Genomic DNA, 24,819 nt, shown 5'->3' with positions numbered 1-24,819 from the left:
TTAATTCAGTAGAGCTGGTTAGATGAGAGCACAGACAAACACACTCGCTGAGATAGGTCACCCATTTTGACACTGAGTGGAGTTAATTTAGTCCTCTGACTTAAAGCTATTTTTTTCCTCTCCTTTTTTTCGGTTACTTTTGGTCACATTAGACTCTGACAAAGGATACCTTTTTCTATAACACTAGGAGACGTGGTGAAGTGGAGAGGAAGAAGTGTTTTGCTGATACGACATTGTACACTTGGTATATTGTGTCGGTGAGACAATGTATGGAAGGGATAGTATGTCAATGTGTCAACCTCAGTAGAACTGTGAGAAAGGTTTTTGAAACTACCAGGTCAAAATCATAACATTAATTTCTATTTTTAAGCCTTGAGTAAATGTAAAGGCATAGTATTTTAGAAATTTTTTTAAATTAAAAATTTAAATTAGGATTATTCACTGGGGTTTTATTTGTTTTGTTTTGTTTTTTAATTACTATTTCTGCATGACAAAAGAGTAGAGAGAAAAGATCCTTTTAAAAGAGCAGGAAGCTGATATCCAATTATTTTTCAATAAATGTAACTAACTAAAATATATATATCAGCTCAAGAGTGGCTTAACCAAAGTTTGACTTCTTCACAGTGGACCTCAGTCAGATATAGTCAAAACTTAGGTGACTCACCCATCTACAGATCGCCCGAGGATTGCTGCAACATGTTTTAGCCTTGTGAGATAAGAACAGTTGCCACATTAGGAAAGGCTTTGAGAGTCTACTAGTAGGTCATGATGATGATGATGATGATGATGACGACGACGATGATGATGATAACGACAGAGGTGTTTTTTTTTCTATAGTCCAGATTCAACTGGTTCATACCATCATAGATCATTTAGGTTGGAAAAGACCTTTAAGGTCATCTAGTCCAACTGTTAATCTAGCACTGCCAAGTCCACCCTAAACCATGACCCTAACACCACGTCAACACCTCATTTAAATATCTCTAGGGATGGTGACTCCACCACTTCCCTGGCCACCCTGTTCCAATGTTTGACAAACCTTTCAGTGAAAATTTTTTTCCTGATACCCAGCCTAAACCTCCCCTGGTGCAACTCGAGGCCATTTCCTCTTGTCCCATCACTTGTTACTTGGGAAAAGAGACTGACCCCCACCTCGCTACAACCTCCTTTCAGGTAGTTGTAGAGAGCGATAAGGTCTCCCCTCAGCCTCGTTTTCTCCAGGCTAAACAACCCCAGTTCCCTCAGCTGCTCCTCATCAGACTTGTGCTCCAGACCCTTCACCAGCTTCGTTGCCCTTCTCTGGACATGCTCCAGCACCTCAATGTCTCTCTTGTAGTGAAGGACCCAAAACTGAACACAGCATTTGAGGTGCAGCCTCACCAGTGCTGAGTACGGGGGGACAATCACTTCCCTACTCCTGCTGGCCACACTGTTTCTGATAAAAGCCAGGATGCTATTGGCCTTCTTGGCCACCTGGGCACACTGCTGGCTCATGTTCAGCCGGCCGTCGACCAACACTCCCAGGTCCTTTTCCGCTGGGCAGCTTTCCAGCCACTCTTCCCCAAGTCTGTAGTGTTGCATGGGGTTCCTGTGGCCCAAGTGCAGGACCTTGCACTTGGCCTTGTCAAACCTCATACAACTGGCTGCAGCCCATCGATCCAGCCTGTCCAGATCCCTCTGCAGATCAACACTCCCACCCAACTTGGTGTCATCTGCAAACTTACTGAGGGTGCACTCAATCCCCTCGTCCAGATCCTTGATAGAGATATTAAACAGAACTGGCCCCAATACTGAGACCTAGGGAACACCAGCCTCTTTTAGAAAGATCTAAGCTTTCCCTCTGTGCCTGTCCTGGATAGTATTATGTATTACCCATTGTGGCAAGGCAAGCAGAGCCAGAAGTCATACCGAGAGTGACAGCAGCCGCATCCCCGGTAACACAGCCCAAACTCCACTGGTGACAGAGGTCCCTTTCTCTGATCCAGAGCACCAAGAGCTGAGATTTTCAGCTGGAGGAGCAGACAGCTAGCACTTTAGAAAGCAAGTGTGAGACAAAAGAAAGGACAAGTCAATAATTGCTTTGGGATAGCTCAGTGAGAGCTAGACCTGAAAAAACTCTAGTGAGCAAGCCTTCCCTGCAGCTGATAGCTGCTGTATGTTTTGGAAAGATAATCCCTTGTGACAGTGTTAGTTACAACCAGGGCCATCAGCTTCATTTATATCTCCCAGAACAAATTGCAGTTCAGAGATAAGTTTTTAGTAAGCTGGTGATACTGCACTCAAGCATTTTCTTCCTTACCTATTTTAAAAGACTTTACCTTACAGATACATATTTTGAACTTTCTTTTTTAAATTTTTTTTAATAGAAAATAAGTCCATGCTGCAGGCTCCCATCCTGTTTGGAATGCGTTAATCATCATCAGAAAAAATCTCTCTGTCACCTGAACTCAAGAGTAAAGCTCTTTTACATAGCAGTATCATTAACCTTAGCCCCTAAAATGGAATACAGCCTGCACATTGCAGATCTTTTCCACTGATTGTTGACTAAATGCTGTTTTTCTGAGTATGCCAAGAGCAAAATTTCATTTGCAAACACAGGTGTCATCATTGTCAGCAAAAGCTTTGCCAATCTACCTGAGGTCAGAAGTTAACGCTTCAAGAAGAAGGACCCACTAACCTGTTGCCTAAGAAGCATTAAAAAAATGGAATGCTTTTGCTTTCCATAAGAAAACAGAAATTTTTCATTAACTGTTATCAGTAGGAAAAATCAGGGTGTTGTATTCTTCAGTCATTTAAGCTCTGTGTAAACATATTGACCTCTGTGACACTGCACTCAGTGAAAAAGCAGGATGCATTTTTCAAGCTGATTTTAACTCACATTAGGGTAACACAGCAGGAACCCACCTCCAGCTTTCACTAATGTCGCTGTCCTACCTTGAAGCTGTTAGCAATTCACCTCCATAATTTGCATGAACTTTGAGACAAAAAAAGTGTTTGCTTAATGATGTATACAAGCACACACATGAAAGAATAGCTAAAAAAATAAATTATCTGAGAAAGACTTAAAGCCTTGGAAAGAATCAAAACATGATGTGCATTGGAGGCTACAAATGTGATCACAGCATGGTACCAGCTTTGTGCGGTGAACACAGAGCACATACAATGCATTATTAGGAGTACAAGTCGATGCATGCAGGGTAATTTTCCCATTTACATTGCACCTAATGCAGCTGTAGAAAATGATTAAATTGTATAGACAAAGCTCATTGAGTTTTTGCTTTTTATTTATTTTTACTTTTTATCAGCATGTTCATTACTGCTGTGGGGAGCATCCATCAAGGTTTCAGCTGTTGTGCGATAGCCATAGTGCTGCACTCAACATTTTTAGACTTGGTCTGTCAGCTGTATGTTGTACTTAAATGTGTTTCATTGATGTTCCTTTGTCATGGTATTTGATCTTGTCAGTGATTAAGCTGAGGAACTGGAGAAACAGCTAACTGGAGGTCAGTATTCGTACATCTTTATTCTGATTCTCATGATAAAATAGCATGGTCTTGTTGATGATCCTAGCGAAGAGGACATTTTTAAAGAGTAGTGAGTAAATAACCAAGTAACAAAAAGATCGTGTCCTGGTGGTATTGCCGCTTTAGGGGTCAATAACTGAATGAGGACGGTGAATTCCCTGCACAAAGTTGAATATAGACCAGTTTTCCCAACTACTGTAGCTACAGGTTATGCAAATTTGGATGCAGCTCTTTGAGCATCACTGTAAATTAAAATCTAGATATTAGAATCAGAAGGTCTGTCTTGCCTCCTTTTAAGTGACTTAAGAAAAATTAATTTATCTTCTTGTTTATTTCCTTCTCTATTCCCTGTCTGGTTGGATCATATATTATAAGTATCACAGCAAGTACCAGAAGTACCGTAGCAAGTAGCAAGGATTGTTTTAATGGTATAAATGTATTTAATTGTATCTATAATTCTGTATATGTATAGATTATCTCCTGCAGTCCCTTCCAAGCTGAACTAATGTATGATTCTATATTAAACTATAATTTTGTTATTTTCTTGTTATATTACTTTTTTATAACTTGGCTAAGACTTTGTACATTAGCATGAATAGTTGCTCCAGAAATAAAATAAAATGTACAAAATCCTTCAACTTTATATTTGCCCAAGCTGTTTCTTAGCTTGTGTTCAAAAATCCAGCATGATTAACAACATGCAGCATCCACTGAAACAGTCGTGGACATTACAGAGTACTATTTAGAGGGATGTGAGATTTCTGGAAATATCTATGAGATGTGAATATTCAATCACTGTCATACAGACCATATCTCAATGCTCTCATGACACATTCTGGATATATTGAATGTTCTGTGATAAACCTGCTAGTTATTCATTGTCTTTTGATGCTAAAATTCTAAGAGAAAGAAAACCTGTGGATAACTAGATCTGTAGCTCTAGTCTCATATTATCTTTGTCTCTTCATAACTATACTCCTCATATCTCTAAAAGTTGGTATTTTACAGGATAGTCTTGACAGATATTCAGCTGTGTTCTGCAGTGGAATATCAAATATGCATTTCCCATGTGGAAAGAAATACCCCTGGCCTTAAATCCCCTGCGTTTAAGGCACTGCGTGATGAGGGACACTCCTGAGGGTGCAGCTGCATGCTAGTTGGCTGCAATGTTGTTGCTATCATGAGTGATAGCAGTGTCCCATATGGGATCCCCTACTCCAGTGAATCTCAGTGGTGTTGAACTGACCAATGTGACAGAGTTAAAAATGTACACACGCACACACAAGCAAAAGACCCCTCTTCCATGACTGATTCTCCAGAGCTAGTGTAATCCATAAAAATACCCAGAATCTTTAAAGATACGTTTGCACAAGGGGAAAAGAGATGTTCAAATGTTAAATGGAAGTTTGGACCCAAATTTTAGTGGTGTTTGTGTGTATATGTGTTGAAGTACTTAACGTGCTATGGGAATGCTAGCATATGAGACACGCATCTACACAGAGTTTGGTCAGCGATCAAAACAAACAGGTTGGCCTGTGGGCTAAGTGAGTAATCTGGAGTGTGTGTGTATGTGCGTGTGTTTGTAATCCTATGAATGCACTTTTCCAGATGAAATAACTCTTCTTTTGATTGACCTTTGTCTTGTTTAACACCTGGGCCATGCTAAGACCCATTTCTATCCATGTGTTTCCATTCTTGCAATCCTTTGGAATAAATCCTGTTGCAAAAAGGATACTGTGCTCTTTCATAAGCTTATAAACATTTCAGGGATACCTAGGGTAGGTATGTACTTTTCTGTCAATGTTATCTGCCTTACAGGTATTTTTACTTATTTTACAAATGCAGTTTATTTCCTTTGCCAATTCCTGGATCAAATTTCATTATTCTTCCCCCCCCTGCAGTGGAAAAGATTTTAAATGCCCATTTATTAAGCACTTCTAATCCATCCATTAATGTAAGGAGTAATGTAAGGAGTATTTGTCTTTCAAAAATCATTTTTTAGATCACCTTTGCTTTTTGGTTTATCAAATTTTTTCCTAGTGCTCTGGGGTCCTGACAAGCTTCAAGAATATTTGTGCCATGTACTAATAAGTGCTGGAGTTCAGGTGCTCAAAGGGAATACACCTTCAAACACTTGGCTTAGGACCATAGAGAATGCAGGTAGGTGATGTATTAATCAAGTACATCTAGATAAAGGTTTATTGTCCTGGCCAATTCCATTTAAAAGCATTGTCCAGGTGTCTGAAACACTTCCCATTTCTGTGACAATGGTGTGATAAGTATCCCTTCGGAGCTGCAGCCTAGAGTCGGTTACTTGTTCTGCAAACATCAGTGCTATAGGTCCACACTATTGCTTTAGACAGTAGAGAACATCTCCCTTGCTCGTTTGGAGGTTTTCCTCTACAGGAAGATCCCTGCAGAAAACTAGTTACGTTACTGGCTTTTCTATATTTTCTGTTCTTAAAAGTCCTCTTCTGTGTTGGCATAACCCATCTGTGCATTCTTTTTCCAGGCGGTTTGTACTGTGGAAACAGTTTTACGTACCTGCATGGCTAACAGAGTGATTTGAATCCTTACCTGCGAGTGCTCCTAATCCATTTGTGAGAGCAAAAAAAGGAAGGAATAGTACTGCACAATAAAATGGTACTTTGGAAAAGGGAAACAGAGCTAATATCTGTCTGGCTTCATCGTATTATTTTGAAGTTAACATTCAGTAAATATTCAGTGTAAAGTTAACACTCAGTAGGGCTGTGCTGACTCTCAGAAAAAGCTTTTGTACACTTCATAAAAGCTGGTAGGAATTTACCATTTGCACAGGTGTGAGCCACAGGACAAGCGATAATATGAATTGCCACTATATTGTGATTTACAACTCCATTAGCTCCCATTATACAGTCATCTGAATGTGATGAGAAAAACTTAGGACAACAACCAACATAAAATGAAAGAGTATGCTAGTGTTGTAGAATACGTCTGGTAAATTTTAAGAAAAGCTTCCATTAAAATGCAGTGATGATCTAGCATTAAATGGAATTTACACCTTTAGAGAAGCTATACTTTAGACTATCAGCGTCAAAATGATGTTCATATAGCATCTAGTTACTGAGCTGAATATATTGTGTTGACATAGGCGTATGAAGAACTCATGTGTCTGGGGCTTCTGAAGTACCTTTTACCACCAATAACTATACATCATAGGTATTTTCACCTTACACATTGCCTGAGCTGCTTTCATATAAGGTAATTGACAAAAAATGAAGGTTTATGCTGAGCTATTTTACACTCTTTTTTTTTGTTCTTTACATGTGACACCGTCGATTGACTAATCTTTTATGCATGCAAATGAGTAGTCTGAAGCTTTTGTGAGCAGGTCTATTGAAAGAAAAATACTGAGAGTTCTATTAAGTGTATTTATTTATCATTAATATTAATTAGTCATTCACTTCTTTTTATAAAGATTGTCTTCTTTATTCCTACTTGCTTCTTGTTTTCTTTACTGAAAGCAGGATAAGTTTGTTTGATTTTCTGAGGTCATTTGAAAGATTAAAGCTGATCACCTACTCTCTATAATACTCAACATTAGCTTCACATCAGTCTCCCTGTTTAGTTAAGGCATATTTTTTTCTGTTGTTAACTAGCAAATTGCTACAAATCTGAAAGTTGCATCCTTGCCATAAAGTGAAAGTAAGGTTAAACTAATTGTCATCTGTCTCTAGGCTGCCTGTTTGCTTAGAAATACTAACTGTAGACTCTCTGGTTTGACAGAAAAACACCCTAAATTTAAAATAAAGGACACGTAGTACTAAGATCATAATTTAGTGCAAAGGCATCAGATAAGCTCTAAGGGCAAAGAATTCTTGGAAACCAGAGTGCTCAATAGGTTTGAAAATGAAGCAAAAACTATCAAAAGCCTTTTCTACTTGGGGAAAAACATAAGGTTGAATAACTGCACAAAGATTGTTATATTAGTGAGTCACCTCTTATATTCTGGTCTTAGCACTTCACCTCTAGAGAACAAAGTCCAGGAAAGCCTGCAAAGAAGCCTTACTCTGCTTTGAAGAAATCCAGCGTGTCCTCCAGTTGTGATGTTCAGAAAGGCAGCCCAGGAAAAAGCAAGGAATTAACTTGCTTTCCTGACAGAAACCACTAGCCACACTGTAGGTACAGCACTGACTAGGAACAGAGACCTGCCCATCCTGATGGGCAAGCAAAAAGGGAAAGGGGAAGATATTAATTTCTCCGTTAAGGTACAAAAAAGACAGTAAACCAGAGCTGGGAAATGAGAATCATAATGTTATCCCATTCTTCAAAAATTTCAGGATATTCTCTTCAAAATGTCTGTCTGGAGCAAGGATTAAGGTTTAAATACCCCTTCCTTTTTTTTTTTTTCTTCAAAGATAAAGTCCAGAAAAATAAAAAATATTTCTTATGCATTTTGAGATGAGTAGGTAATTTTTAAGTATTCATTCTTGTTTTTTTTTTCTTTAGCATTAAAATGACAGCATTTAAACAAGAAAATGAGTATCCTTCATTTAAACAGTTCTGAAATAAATAACGAGAGATTGGGGGGTTTCTTATGGTGCTGAACAGAAAGAAATTGACCTTAAAACCATCTTTAAAAAAATACTGTTTCTTGATGAAAACCTCTTCAGCTGGGTAATTGCCACTTTTCTATATTCATTTTCAGGGCAGGACTGCACTTTAATTAAGTTCAGCAGTCCATAAACACTCTAAACATTTCCTTTCATTAATGCATGTAAATTTTAAGGGCAAGACACTGCAATCCATACTCATTTGATGAGTGCTTACCCATATGAATGATTATATCCTCTTCAGAGGACTGTCTTAGAAAGATCTATGGAAACAGGAGATGCACAGGCAGTCCGCTCAGGTGCACAGATCATATCGCACTGTTTTCTTCTTACTTCGGTCAGTAAGGGTACATACTTTTACCTGATTCTTAGTGACAAGGACAGAATCGTGTAGAAATTCTGCAGTGAATGAAAATCACAGCAGTTTTCTCCCATTTCAGGTCTTCAGGGATTCTGAAAATTTGCATAAATGTTTATCTTGACAAGTGACAGGACTAATTTTCTGACTAGATTTTGATTCGAAATTATATCAGCCAGTGTATGTAACAGACCAGATGAAGATTATACCTGGCTAAATGTTGCTGAAGCTTTCACCCCAGCGCATATATCCTCATGATCTGGTCTGTGCCGGCCAGCTGAGACTCCGCTGGCGATGGGGTGATCCTCCGAGGCTGTCAGAGACACCGCTTTGTCAACATGATACTTGGAAGGAGGTGCACATAATACCGTAAAGGTTTCTGCGCAGTGTTTGTCTAGCCATAAAAGGGTGACCTACTTTTGTTCAATAGTCCTACAAAATATTAAATATCTTTAAATAAATGTATTAAATTTTAATAAATTTAAATAAATTTAATATTGACAACAGATACCACTAATTGAAAAATAGCTAGTGCTATGTGAAAGCTTGAAAACTGATCAAGTGAGTGCAAATAACAGAGCAGTCGGAACCAGAAATTTTCTCTCCTGTAAAACAAGTTATGCAATGAATAAGGGCATAGGTTAAGAGACAGACATAACTTGCTGCTGCTGAAACCCTGACTGGGGTCGTACCCTGTGCACAGTGCTTGTGAGGATCAGTCCTTGGTGTGGAGGAGAAACTGGGACTCGGCAGCTCTGGCTTCTCCTGTTTTCACCACTGCTTGCCTTATAACTGGTAAGTCTCACTTGGCTTTTATGTCCTTCTGCTGCCTGGTCCCATGTCTGAAGTCATTTGTCCCAGGTGCCTCTTCTACAGCAGGCTTGTGATGACCTGTATGCTCGTACTGTCTCTAGGTGGAATCAGCCAAAGAACAGGGATAGTTAATGTATAGTTTATACAGTACTACTAGGGAAGAATATGCAGTTCACAATGTTGTTTTCTTCTTGGAAAGCTGATTTTAGTCAGGTTTGTTGGTTTTTTTTCCTATAAAGTGTTTTTTTCATGCTTGGAAAAACAGAAGAACAAAAACCAAAGCTAATTCTATGAGTTGGGATGATGCAGCCTAAGGGGTTGTTTTCTTGTCAATTTAACTTCTTAGAAAAAAATGAAAAAAAATAAAAGCTTATGTTATTAGCTTATATTGTGGCAGCTCACTGCAAGGTTCTAGACACGTAGTAACAGGGAGTACAACTGAAATGCTAGCATTCCCTTCAAACAGAGGGTGTATCCTGTCCTACGAGCAGGTAAAACTTTCAAAATACATCCAGCATGCTTCTGACAGAAAGCAGATAATATCTGAACTGCAGTCCTGAAACCCTTTGGCCAGCAGGAAATGTGGACACAAAATGTAACACGCTTTCCACTGCTGCATGGTCAAATACCTTCTTTCAGCAATATCTGTTCTCTTAATTCACTCAGCCAAGACTGACATACTGCAGCAGGAGAGGCAACACTCAGTTTTTACTTTTGATTTGTCACTCAACAATATTATTTTGTTAAACATTAACTTTATACTGTGATGGGTTCAGCCTAAATAGTCTGTCTGCAGGTACTACAAATACTTGTTTTACCCACTGGTCTCATTTTTAATCAAATGTGGATGGAAAACCTAATTGTTCTTAAATGTAATTACTCAGCTTTAGGCTATTCCAGGGAAATTTTCACACATAAAAGTAGACCAGATGGGGAGGAGAGGAATAAACAGTTTCCAAAGGTATTGTCTATTAAGAGTGCTGCTGAAAAAAAGGTTAACTGTTTGAATGTATTAGCATTGTCATTACTTAAAGCCCATGGCTATTTATAAGTGTTGAATTGGTCACTGGAGGGAACTGAGATTGCTCGAAGCAACAGACAGTTGCGTGTAAGCTGGGCCCTTTGCACTGGGCTCTGATGGCAGCAATGCCAAGCTGTGAAAGACTCTTTCGGAGGCCAGGCAGGAAGCAGGTCTACATCAAGGTTAAAAATGTCTTCTTCGTAAGAAAGGGACTTATTAATGAGGAGGGAAGAATTTGGCTGGGGTTGTTTTGTTTTGTTTTTTGACGTATCTGGCAGTTTAATAATAGGGCTTTGGTGAAATAAATTCATCGATGTTTGCCTTAAGGATGTGCATGTTATTTATTGTCTTGGACTCTGCAAAGGAAATGATTTCGATAGAGAGCTGGGCTTTGTGTGTCATATGCCTGAAAGAAAACATCAGCCATGGTGCTCTCAACAGTCTTTTCAAAGCCAGCAAGAGGAATGGTCACAGCAGCAGCGTTCCCCACAGCTCTGTTTCATCATGAATTTGTCTTTGGTTTGTTTTTATCCTCCCTTCGGAAGAATGAGTCTCTGGAGGGACTGGCTGAATTTTAACTCTGTCACAGAGTGCTATGACTCAAAATAACACCACTGACTCCAGCAATATTCTACAACACCGTAAGTAATGACACAGGAAAAAGCAAGCTATTTAAACAAGTGGCTAAGGGAAGAAAGGCTTACCCAGCTGCACTCCGGCACACTAGTATCCATCCCTACCCTGCACAGCGGCATTGTCTGCAGAAGAATAGCATGGTTGCTTGCGCTCTGCAGAACCAAAATAATCTTTTCCATTTCAATCACAGGCTTTTGCCATACACTCAGCCAACTTTCTTTCATTTCATTTATTTTTTCTATCTGCTTTAGACCATTGTCACCCTTTAATTTTTCCTGATCTTCTACATTTTGAGAGGAGAGGAACCAAAGCAGAAAACAGTATTCAAACTGCAGATACCTCATGGACTAATACAGTGTAAAACTTATATTCCCTGTGCTGTATTCTTATAATAGTTCCTAATATATCATTTATTTTTTAACTCCACAGGAGCACTGAACTGTGTTTTCATGGGACTAGCTATTATAATGATAATCTCAGTACCCATGGCTGTGTATGTAAAGTTGCGTGTGTCTCCTTTCCCACATGCATTCCTCTTTTTTTGTCTACATTGAATTTCCTTACCTGGTCTTTCAAACATGAGTCTTAGGAGGTCCTTCCACAGTTATTCACAACTGGTCCTTAGCTTACTATTCTGACTGGTTTAGTATCATCTGCAAATTTTGTCACCTCTTCCCAATGACTAAGAAAAGGCTGAATGCTGTATACAACATGCAGACTGAGCTTACCACGATTCACCTCTTTTTCAAAAGATTTTTGTGCAAAATTTGAACAGTAGGATGGAAGCTGTAGTTCTGAGCTAACCATGTGAGCTGCTTTACATATTCCTGCCTGTATGCCTGAAGCAGAAGATTCTGGAGGAGAAGATAAATCCATGTTACTGGCATTAATCAAGGAAATGTAGGTACACTGCAAAACATCTAACTTGTTCTCCATGCCAATTTTCACAAGTACATCTTTTGAGGTAGGTTGACCTTGGCTGGACACCAGGTACCCACCAAAGCTTCTCTATGACTCCCCTCCTCAACTGGACAGGGGGAGAAAAACATATGACAAAAGCCTCGTGGGTCAAGATAAGGAAAGGGAGATCACTCAGCAATTACCATCAGGGGCAAAACAGACTTGACTTGAGGAAATAGTTTAATTTATTACCAATCAAATCAGAGTATGGTAATAAGAAATAAAACCAAGTCTTAAAACATCTTTCCCCCACCCCTCCCTTCTTCCTGGGCTCCACTTTACTCCCAATTTTCTCTACCTCCTCCCCCCAAGAGGCACAGGAGGATGGGGAATGGGGGTTGCAGTCAGGTCATCATGCATTGTCTGTGCTGCTCCTCCCTCCCCTCACTCTTTCCTACTCCAGCAGGGGGTCCCTCCCATGGGAGATGGTCCTCCATGAACTTCTCCAACGTGGGTCCTTCCCACAGGTTGCAGTTCTTCACAGACTGCTCCAGTGTGGGTCCTTTCCACACGCTGCAGTCCTTCAGGAACAGACTGGTCCAGCATGGGTCCCCCACAGGTCACAAGTCCTGCCAGCAAACCTGCTCCAGCGTGGGCTCCTCTCTCCATGGGTCCACAGGTCCCCCCAGAAGTCTGTTCCAGTGCAGGCTCTCCATGGGATCACAGCCTCCTTTGGGTACATCCACCTACTCAGGCATGGGGTCCTCCATGGGCTGCAGGAGGATATCTGCTCCACCATTAACCTCCATGGGCTCAGGTGGATATCTGCTCCACCATTAACCTCCATGGGCTGCAGGTGGATATCTGCTCCACCGTTAACCTCCATGGGCTGCAGGGGACAGCCTGCCTCACCATGGTCTTCACCAGGGGCTGCAGGGGAATCTCTGCTCCAGCGCCTGGAGCACCTCCTCCCCCTCCTTCTTCACTGACCTGGGTGTCTGCAGGGTTGTTTCTCTCATATGTTCTCACTCCTCTCTCCTGGCTGCAGTTGCACAGCAGTTTTTTTCCCCTTTCTTAAATATGTTATCCCAGAGGCACTACCACCGTCGCTGATTGGCTTGGCCTTGGCCAGCAGTGGGTCTGTCTTGGAGCCGGCTGGCATTGGCTCTATCAGACATAGGGGAAGCTTCTAGCAGTTTCTCACAGAAGCCACCCTGTAGCCCTCCTGCTACCACAGCCTTGCCACACAAACCCAATACAGTTGCCTGAGTATCTCAGGGAATCATGCTGAGGCAATAACTTCAAGGTGACACCAGTGTCCAGGTTCAGCTGGATGATGCTGAGCATGAGGTAACTGAGCTTTCTGCTCCACTGTTCCTGAAGATGTCCAGCGCTATACTCTGAAAAATGTCCTATTGCTGAAGCCAAAGAGAGTTTTGTGTTGAAGAGTGGAATACAGAATAGTCCTTACACACTACCAAATACATGTAAATGCTGATGTACATTTCTGGATTTTTTCAGTCTGTTATCTGTAAACTTTCTTTATAGGACTGAAATATTGTTCTGCTGAGAAGCAGTGGCCCTTTATGGAAAATTAATGAGGCCATGGAAATGGATTTTAAAGTATACATCATTTGCTGTATGTAGCTAGTGAGCAAGGAAAGAAATTCACATTTTTCCCCTCTTAAATGCTCCTGTCTTTCAGTTCAAACCATTTTCTGCTAAGTAATCCTAATTCTCGCTGTCCCCTCTATTCTTCAAATAATTTTTTCTTTGTCATTTAAAAGTGCCTCAAGTCAGACATAGCTGCACACAGGCATGCAGATGTACATATATATTTGAGAGGCTGGCTTTCAAGTTACCTTATCTAGTGATAGACAGTAGATTCAGCAAGGTGAGACATGATATCAATGAGAGTTTTAGCAACTGTAAAGCATTTGCATACTGCTTCACTGTAAGGGAGCAATTTCCTTTCACCTTCATAAATTAATAGAGAAAAAAACCCTGCTGCTGCGGTAAAGAAATTGTCATGAAAGCTTGAGAAGGTAATAGCAAAAGGAATGTTCCTAGATAGATCTATTATATTTCACATTGCAACAGCCTTTGGAATAACCTAGAGCATTCCATGAAGTCTAGTCATGAATATGAAGCCCCGTGCATTAGAGAAATACTTTACTGCTGAGTGTGTAATATTGTTACACAGAGAATTGTATGGAGTAGAGTGATTAGTCCTATGCTTTTCTGAAGTTATTGTCATGCTTACTATCTTTTGGATATATTCTTATAACTTCCAAGAGCCTTACTTGCTTCATACTTTGCAAGTGTGACATAGATCCACTAGTATGGATTCATTTGCTCTGTCACAGCTTGGACAATGTGCAACAAAACCCCTGTCAATATCATCATTAGGAATCATTTCCCTCTCACTGTTTTCTAGCTACCTCCAAGTCAAAAACAGTCAAAAAAATGCCTGCTTTTAAAAGGATGTATTGAACCAAGATTTCTTTCTTTTCATCCCTGCACCCTGTGTCCTTCTGAAGTGCAAAGTCTCAACACCTCAGTGTTGAGTTTTAATAAGTCATGCCTTCACAGCTCTCTACTGTTTGGAAAATAGGGACAAGAACAACAACATACCCTGAGGTTTATAAGTTTTCAAATGAGAGAAATGTCTATTCTCTTAGGGTTATCTGAAATTAAGGATAGAAAGGACAGTGTGTGGGCTTGGGAGTTTTTTGGTGTTCCTGAACTAGTTGGTCCTAACCACTTTCTCAACAATAATGTTTATCTTGATATTACGCAAAGCGAACAGCTCACATCTGCTCAGAACATTTGGGGTTTTTAGAGAAAAAAAAAACTAAGCAACTCCTGCTCTTCCCCCACAAATGCCAAAATATTCACTGACAGAGATTGCCTTGGATCCCTGGGAAAGGGGTTGTCTCCAGAGCCAGAACAGAAGCTCCAAAGACTGAAAAGCTCCATCCAAGTGCTGTGTGCTCAAGAAGAAAGGTAGGAATAAAAACACATTTTAAAGTCTCTGTGGCTGAAATTAAATGCAGATTTTTTGCTGCCAGAAATACAGTCTTGAGTGCTTTAATAATTGGGCTAGTCCATCACTTTTACTGGCATTAACTCCAGGATGAATGCACATGCTGCCAACAGAGGTAGACTTAACCTCCTTTCTTTCCTCCTGGCCATTTGTGCCTGCATTCCCATTGCTGCGGAAACATACCCAGGGAACTGACCCGGGCAAAGAATACTCTCTTTTCTGTCCAGGACAGTTTTCAGCTGGGGTATCTTCCTGATGTAGCTTTTGTGTCGCTGGCACACAAAATGTAAAGCTGCCTAAGTAAAGGCATGGAAATGTGATGAAGGAAGATGGCATCATTTTTTTCTCTATGTACAGATAAAATAGCCTTTAGGACTTAATTCAAGGCCTGACTATCTCTAACACAACAAATTGATTCTTACTCAAATCACAGATACCTCTGTAAAGAGATTATGGCCCATTTCTTAAAAAAATGATGTGATTTTTTTTCCTTCACCAAAAAATAAGTGTAAAGTGAGAGATCACGATAGAACCTAAGTTTGCTTAGTCTCTGTCCTTTAAATATTTCCTCCCAGGTGAGAATGTTCCTGAAGGCACTTACTTATCATCTGAAAAAAAAAAACAACCCTAAAAGGAGAACTGCAGACATGATAGGAAAACCCACAGAATATATTCAATGCATTTAAATGTTTATGAAAGTTGCCAAGTTGCAGCCTGTGAGAGTGAAACATGGGTTCTTTGATGCATCCTGGACTTCAATAAGCCGTGGCAGAGATTTCATTGTGACAAGGGACCAATTTCTCCAGCTGTCTGAAACAGGAGAGAAAAATAAAGCAGATGTTTCCTTAGTAAAATTAAGACCAGGAGATACACAAGCGGAGATCTAAATAATTTCTATCTCATTTTTTATGACACATTTGTGAATTATTTGCATCATGCACTTGTAATTAGAGAGCAGAACAGATGGCAGAGGTTTAGTTTAAAAAAATAAAGAAAATATTTCTTTTCAAAAACAGTGATGCCAAGGATTTATTTACTACATCTGAAAGGTGTTTCTCCCTTCTCTCTGTAACTAAATTGTTGCTCCACTGACATTAAATGGGAATGAAGTGAGACCTAAGGGCATGCCTATGCTTGAAATTGTGCATTTTGTGTATCCATTCTTAATGATCCACAGCACACTGCACATACCCACCATTTTTTTATTTTCTGATGAAAACGTGTTCACAATGAAAAATGCATTTAAGATGAAAAGTGTAGCAACTACACATCAATGCCATGTTTTGAAAGGAGCAGACAGCATTCTGGTCAGAAATCCCATGGTTCATTGATTCAAAATTGTGCTGTAGTCACTCTGGGGTTTCTTACATTGCATGTTGCAAGGTGAAGGAAATCCAGGTGATTGTGAGAAAAAGGCTGACCATTGGAAATTAGGCTGACCATTGGAAATTATATTGTTTGACCTATACAAGCTCTTTGCTTTTGTTAGCAAGTGCCATGTTGAAAATGTCGAGGCACAGAAAAAAAAACCCACATTGGTAATTGCTAGAAGGTTGCAGAAATGCAGATTATTGCAGACCGGACTACAATCATTTTACAGTATCATGTTTATGTCGATAATGTATCTGAGAAAGAAGGAGAAGGACTTAACAAAATAAAAACTATCAAAGTAATTAGATCATTCCACAAACATCAAGAGCAGCCTTACAGTCAGGAATACCTCCTTTTCTGACAGCTGTGCTGTAGTGAAACAAATGCCATTAAGTGCAATAATTGAATAAAATGCAACAGCTTGTGATATCCACGAAACCGTATTACTTCCATCTTGGCCACAGACTGATTGAGTATGTAACCAAGATTCCAGAGTTGGTCCTAGTGCCATTGACTGGCACAGTTGCAATATAGTGCAAGGTCACAAAAATAAGATATGTCTTTGCAAATATGTATGAAACATTTAGATTGACTTTTTATATTACATATTAATGTGTACACTCAGAAATATCCGTAATATTAGGAAACTTTTTTGGTATTCTTGATTTTGTAATCATATTTAAGAAATTAAATACACTTAGAGTTAACATCCAAAAGTGAGCAGAATTGACTGCCAACATCCCAGTGGTCCAGTCACAAAGGAGATTAAAGCATCAAGGAGAAAGCAATACTATTTTTAAAGCATATCCTTAGTTTGGGTGGCTTTGGTTTGTCTGGGTTTTTTCTTCCAAACCTTTCACCTTTTACTGTGATGACACCTAAGAAAAGTACCTAAGTTCATAATATGAGCAGGTTTTTAATGACATTTAAAAGAGTTGAGGCATGGTTTCATCTCCCTCTCCTGCTCACTTTATCGCAGGAGTATATTTTACAGATGAATGGCTCTGGAATATAGCTCTAGGTCATATTAAATAAGTAGGTAGAGGGGCATAGCTTATCGTAATTTATCATAAAGTTTTGCCTCTAAAGGAAGATATACAGTTGTTGAACATAAAGCGTTTGGCTGTGAAATGGGCTGTAAAGTCGCTGAACTACTGTTTGCTAGATATGAAATTAAAATGGATTATTTGCTTCTTTTACTGCAATAACCAAGAAGTACGTACTGTGCAAATCCAGAGTCTGCAAAAATAAATTTCTGACACATGTCCAAGACATGTTTCAATTTTGGGTGGGAAACTTGGGTGCTGCAAGATGTGAGAGGTAGCTATCTCTACTATAAAGAAATAAATAAGTTATCCTACCTTTCAAATTTGGAAGGAAAGAAAAAAGGTAAATTGTACCTTGCAAACTTTGGAATTTTATATTAGTAAAGTAGCACCTCTCTCCAGCCTCAATGTAAATACACAAATATACACACTTGGGTTTGAGACCGTCTATAATGGGCTGCTTGTACTGCTGTGGAGATTGTGTATAGACAAAATGTTCTCTGCCCATACACAAGCACTTAGTTCTGAATCTCAGTGGAGCAGGTGACTGGCTTAATGTCCCCACCATCAACTTCTACCGACACCTGGGAGGCACCTTCCCATCATGACACAAGGGGCTGTGCAAACTATTCCTAATCTGCTTTGGCAAAATCAGCCCAGCTAGAATAAATGTCCCTTTCTGTTTCTTTGGAGCCTGTCTAGATGACCTTGCCTGTGTGAAGAGTTCATATGATTCCCTCCAGCTGGCAAAGTGGTGGGGACAACAAACTACACCAGAATGGCAATTACAGGCAGTCTGAGGACAGATATATATACAGCCCCACCATCTGTTTGCTGTGTAAACATGTCTACTACCTGTACTGGCAGCAATTTGGTATAAGAAGAATACACTTCGCAAGCCAAGTACGCTCTTTGGACAAAAGCACTCCTGTACATCTACACTAAAGCACCTCTGCTGGCATAGCCAGTTGAGTCATGTGTTAGGTATTCACAAGATTAATGAAGAGATGTTATTAACTTTGTCAGTATAGTGATTGCCTTTACATTTTCCCAAATGTGGTTGGGGTACGGCTTGATATGTCACTACAGTGGTGGCACAACACTTACGGTAAATATGATCAGACTGGTACAAAGTATACAGACTTTCACACTATGGAACAAAGTCCTCATCATAATCACTTGAAAACTGATTTAGTCCTGTGCATCCTAGACCTATGCACATACAGCACTTCAGGCAATATGTGAAATCATAAAGACCACCCTTTGAAATTCAACAAAACATTTCACTTGGAGAAGTCTCTAGTCTTTCTTTTTTGGAGATTTGCGTAACTTTTGTGATGTAATTTGTACTTCATATATGTTGTGTGACAGGACTTTGCATGGTGTGGAATCCTTGTGTTCGACAGATATTTCATGTACTCATATCAATTCAATATTTGATCTCATTTTGTATTTCAATAATAACTTATGTGTATATGCAAAGAAATTGTACTGCTGTCAAGGTAGCATAATTTAGCTTGCTAGTTGTTGTGGACATTGGATAAAGTGCATATTACTGTTTGAATTACTTTCCTTTCTAATCTTTCTAAGGAACTTTATCCTACATCAAAAAGGAGATCTCCTACATCCTGCATCTTACCAACTTTCTGCCCATTAGGCAGTAACCACTGGATTCTGCTTCCTTCACTAAGATTCTGTGAGATTCCCTGAAGCTCCAAAAAAGGCCCCATCCCACACTGCCAGCTGCTTAGCATTTTAGCTAATATTCATCTGAACTTAAAGTAGACCTAGAACAGTATGGAACAATGTGTATCATTTTTGATTTACCCAATAATAGCCCTCAGTTTTCTCATCCTTCAAATCAAGGTAGGGTACAATACACACAGAGGCAAGAACTCTCAACTGCATATTAAGTCTTGTAGAAAATTGTATTTCTAGGGAAGTAATGTACCTTTCTTTGTCAGTATTGAGCCATCGCTGTTCTGTGTGGTGCCAATAGTAATAGACTTGATGCTGGTCTGAGAAGTTAGGTAGCAGTAAAGACCACTCTGTTGGTTTAGTTTTTCTCATTAGCTAGATCTAGGCGGTTTCTTTCTTTGAGTGCTTCTAACCTGCCCTGCATCCTGTCCCACTGCTTTGTGTATGCAGCTGAGGTGGCTGTGTCAGTCCTGTGATCACTGCCAAGTAATTTACATGGAGTGGAAACTGAACCATGAGATTGATGCCACTGAATAGCCCTGGGACTTCCCTCCACGCCCAGGCCTGCCCCATCTCTAACAGGCGGAGCTGTTGCTTTCTCCTGCCTGGGGAACAGCTGCCTCCACTCCCCAGGATAACCCACACAGGCCTCCCGGTGCTCCGCTGGAGGAAGGGGTCCGGCCATGAAGGCTGGCCACCTCTCTCCACCACCTGCTGCATCCTTTGCTGAACTGAAGAACTGCATCCTTTGACTGAAACAGCAGAAGAACAAAAGTGTGGAGACATCTTCCTTTGCAAACATCTCTGCTCTTTGAGCCATGCTGTCCGGTTCTGCTCGGATAGTCTTACAGGTGTACAGCCCTGAAGATGCTGTCGTAGTCAGACGCAGGTGAGCTGCTTGTCCCTCGATTGAGCTATATTTTACCATCAAAGGAGAGGTACCAGCCTCCGCAGTTTCTTGTGATAGACTTTGGTTTGGGGTGGGGGTAAGCTGGGTATTTCATTCTATGAGCACATATTAATTTATAGCAGAGTCTTAATTGAAGGTAATATGTATTTTTCTCCAATTAATAGCATAAAATGATATTATGCTTCTCTTCCCTAAACTTGTTTTCAAGCATTCTACATAACAGAAGAAAGGTGAAAAAGACTCATTAGGACAAAGGCTAATTTTGTGGTGAACACTTGTTCTTTATTATTATTATTATTATTATTATTATTATTATGCCATTGCAGAGAGAATAACCTTAATCTTATTATTCATATATGTGTACATTATCTGCATTATAAATCAGATAGAATTGTTCAAAGACAAAATCAGAATCTAAATAAACCATAGTTATTGCCAAATACAACACTCAGCAGTAGTGATTTACTCTTGCACTCCCAGGCCTGTGTTATGACCTTTGCAAAATACCTGCTCACAAGTCTGTGCTTGCCTATTTCAGCAGCAGCAGCTTATACACACTTTCCAGGCAATTTCTTCAACATAGATTTACCAGCCTTTTTAAGTAAAAATGTGATACAAAAAAAAAGCACTTTGGATTCAATCCTTCGTATTTTAATAGAAATATAAAATTAATTTCTAAATTCATATGCAAAATGGACACAACTCTTCATTCCTTTGCAATGAAGTGAAAAAACCCCACTTTATGCTTTACTAGCTTTACTGTTTTAAATATGTGGGTACACTGAAAACAATTCAGCTGATCTCATATGTTTCCATAAATAAATGACACAGGTTGCCCTCCAGATTCTTTTTACAAATATTTCTAATTTTTAATAGTGGGTTAGAATTTCTACTTTTCATATTGCTCTGTTTAGAGGGATTTTGCCATAAGCCATGTCAGTCACTATAGTCCTGGGAAAATATTGTCCGGAGAGACACAATTGGCTAATTTCTGTTTCACTCTAATGTTCTGACTGATGACAAGTGACCATGATACTAAATTTACATAAAATATATTAATTGCTGAAGGAAGACAAAAGCTAAAATGATCCATCTGGCATTAATCAGAGCTGAAACAACCATGGAGACCTTCTTTGACCTTGCAATTGGCATACCAGAATGGGAATTTGTTCAGAAGTGGCTGACCATTGACCATCAGATTCTATTATATCTGACTCGTCATCATGGTAGTAAATGCTCATTTTCTCAAGTTCAGTTTGAAGGATGCATTTGAAATAACACTAGCAATCTCTTAACACTATCCATTTATACAGCAGACCAACTGGGAAAAAAATATGTTCTTAGACAGAATTGGCAACATGACTTTTTTCCTTTTATTGAAGCATCTATGTGCATGGAAATTTGTGAAAAAAACAACAATCAAATTTATTTTCTTCCTGATAACAGTGAATATAATGCTAAATTGTCTCTGCAAGTAGAGATACTGTAATACTGTAAAAGATGTAGTATACTTGAATTTCTACAGCTGCAGACCTGTCCTCAGATGAAATTGTCTACTCTACATCTGAGTAGATGAGCTACTATACCAGCTGAGAATACTGGACATTTGGCCCATCTGTCTAATGCTGTGTGCAGGCACTCATCACTTTCGTATTCAAATGTCTACTATTTTGTCCTTGTGCCATTATGTCTATGTGTCATTATTCACAGAGAGTAAGGAGGCAATTTAAACTCCATGCTGAGACTTCTTTTAGATGTTTAACAGGGACTCTGAACAGCCATACAAGTTGGGGCAAGAACTTTCTATCTGGTGGTGAGACTATTACAAAAAGTATGAGACTATAATTATTAGGTTTTTAAAGTGAGAGGGGGGAAGAATCCTTTCACTGACTGTATTTAACAGTTTTCCTGCCTGATTTGAACTAGATCTGGCTATTCTCTGGTAAATACAAAAATAGTTTCATATCAGATTATTAATTCCTTAAGCAAATAAGTGATTGCCTTTATATTCATTGCCCTGTGTTATAGATCCATAGACTCACAGTCTGAAGCTGTCTTTTTAGCTTCATTCTGCAAAATGATGGCTCTTGAGTCATATATAAATTGACGCATAGAACCGCAGAATACTTCAGGTTGAAAGGGACGTTGGAAGGTCATCTGCTTCCAGTTGACCATCCAACTAGAGGAACTCCAAGGATCCCATCCAATTTTCTGCATAACCTCTTGCATTATATTTGGCTGGGATAGAGTTAATTTTCCTCATGGTAGTTTGTATGGTGCTATGTTTTTGATTTGTGATGAAAACAGTGTTGATAATACAGGGATGTTTTCCTTATTGCTGAGCAGTGCTTACACAGCGTTGAGGCCTTTTCTGCTTCTCACATTGCCCCACTAGCAAGTAGGCTGGGGGTCCACACGAAGTTGGGAGGGCACACAATGGGGACAGCTGACCCTAACTGACCAAAGGGATATCCAACACCATATCCTGCACCTGGGTTGGGGCAACCCCTAGTATCAATACAAGCAGGGGGCTGAAGGGATTGAGAGCAGCCCTGCAGAGAAAGACTTGGGGGTACTGGTGGATGAAAAGCTGGACATGAGCGGGCAATGCGTGCTCACAGACCAGAAGGCCAACTGTATCCTGGGCTGTATCAAAAGAAGCCTGGCCAGCAGGTCGAGGGAGGTGATTCTGCCCCTCTACTCTGCTGTGGTGAGACCCCCCCTGGAGTACTGTGTCCAGCTCTGGAGCCCTCAGCACAAGAAGGACATGGAGCTGTTGGAGCGGGTCCAGAGGAGGGCCACGAAAATGATCAGAGGGGTGGAGCACCTCTCCTATGAGGAAAGGCTGAGAGAGTTGGGGTTGTTCATCCTGGAGAAGAGAAGGCTCTGGGGAGACCTTACATAGCCTTTCAATACTTAAAGGGGGCTTCTAAGAAAGATGGGGACAAACCTTTTAGCAGGGCCTGTTGCGATAGGACAAGGGGTAATGGTTTTAAACTAAAAGAGGGTAGATTTAGACTAGATATAAGGAAGAAATTTTTTACAATGAGGGTGATGAAACACTGGAACAAGTTGCCCAGAGAGGTGGTAGATGCCCCATCCCTGGAAACATTCAAGCTCAGGTTGGACGGGGCTCTGAGCAGCCTGATCTAGTTGAAGATGTTCCTGCTCATTGCAGGCGGGGTTGGGCTTCCAACCCAAACTATTCCATAATTCTATGATTCTATGATTCTACAATTCTGTGATTCTATGATATGATGTCACACTCAGCAATAAAAGCTGGGGGAAGAAGGAGGAAGGGGGGGACATTGGGGTGATGGTGTTTGTCTTCCCAAGTAACCATTACATGTGATGGAGCCCTGCTTTCCTGGAGATGGCTGAACACCTGCCTGTCCATGGGAAGGAGTGAATGAATTCCTTATCTTGCTTTGCTTGAGCACACAGGTTTTCTTTACCTATTAAACTGTCTTTATCTCAACCCACGAGTTTTCTCACTTTTACCCTTCCAATTCTGTCCCAAATCCCACTGCACTGGGGTGAGTGCGTGGCTGTGAGGGCCTTAGCTGCCTGCCAGGGTTAAACCACAACTCCCCTGTGGACGCAGTGCTTGAGCACAGTCAGGGTTTCTTTTTTTTTTTTTTCTTTCTCCTTATATGCAGTCAGGATTTCCTCTGTTGTAATTTGTGATAATTGCTTCATGTCTTCTACTGTGTACCTCTGTCTTCTCAATGAAGTGCCCCTGCTTAGCCCATTTAGGTTAACTGCAGTTAGATTTCCCCTTCCCTCTTCTCCAGGGTGAACCAACTGGGGAGCACCTCCTCCGTGCTCCCCAATAAGCATCATGGCTGTCAAATGCTCCCCACTCCCTGGTGGCCATTGGCAGGACATTTACAAAATGCATACCTCTGCTAGTTTGTTCAGAGAGGAAGGGAACTTTATCAAAATGGCACATAATTTAGGGGACCTAAGGGTGCTACAAAATTAAACGTCTTAAACTAGAGGTCAAAGTGATCAATAATTAACTCCAGCTGAGAGGAATCCAGACTTTGTATCCTTGACTCATTGCACTCTCTAGTTCTTGGGCTGTTGTGTAGCTAAATATTTTAAAGGTTATAAAATGCATAAATAATGTTAATTATTTATATGTTAAAAAATAAAATGCTAATAAAAAATGTTAATAAACATCTGTAATTGTATACCATCTACATTTTCATTTTCTGGGAAAACACTATCAGAAGACACTTAACCGGCAAGCTGTGTGTGGTCTCCAGCATGACTTGGTAGCGAGCTCCTGAGACTTGTTGTTCTTTTTAAACATGGAGATACAGATTTATGAATTCAGCATTTAGTACACTATTATAGAACTTTCAGGAACTAAGTTTTTTCTCTAATTCAATACTTTTAATTGTGTTCCTTGTTTCTACTTTTGTAGTGTTTTCTCTCTCTTTGAGGAGAAAGAGAAATTTTCCACTTTAACTACATTACAACTTCTTCTGGTTAAAAAAAATTATTTTAAAAAATTTTTCTAAAAATAGTGTAAGAAATAACTAGACATACTGATATAAAGGTCAAGGATGGAAAATAAACTGATAGGGATTCATAGTTCAGTTCTTAAATCCCTTTAATGTAATCCTCCTCTTAATGAGTTATAAACAGAAATTACCCAATTCAACTCAATGAAGTTATGGGGCTGTAAATATAAAGAGAATCAGGACTAGTGTGTGCAGTTAGAAAGGAGAGTAAAGTGATGTTTTGAAGAGAAATACCACAATCTAAATAAATAATGAAACAAATATTTTATAGTGTTCTAATGCTGCAACCTGTTGGGTGGGCAAACAGCTGGTATGTTTGGTTTTGCTTTGTTCATATGTGTTCAGGGAGAATTGAGTTTGGTTAAGGAACTT

This window comes from Ciconia boyciana, chromosome 4 (genome assembly GCF_034638445.1).
Source record: "Ciconia boyciana chromosome 4, ASM3463844v1, whole genome shotgun sequence".
In the NCBI taxonomy this organism is placed as follows: Eukaryota; Metazoa; Chordata; class Aves; order Ciconiiformes; family Ciconiidae; genus Ciconia; species Ciconia boyciana.
The sequence above is the reverse complement of the archived record's forward strand: the minus strand, read 5'-3'. Positions refer to the sequence as shown.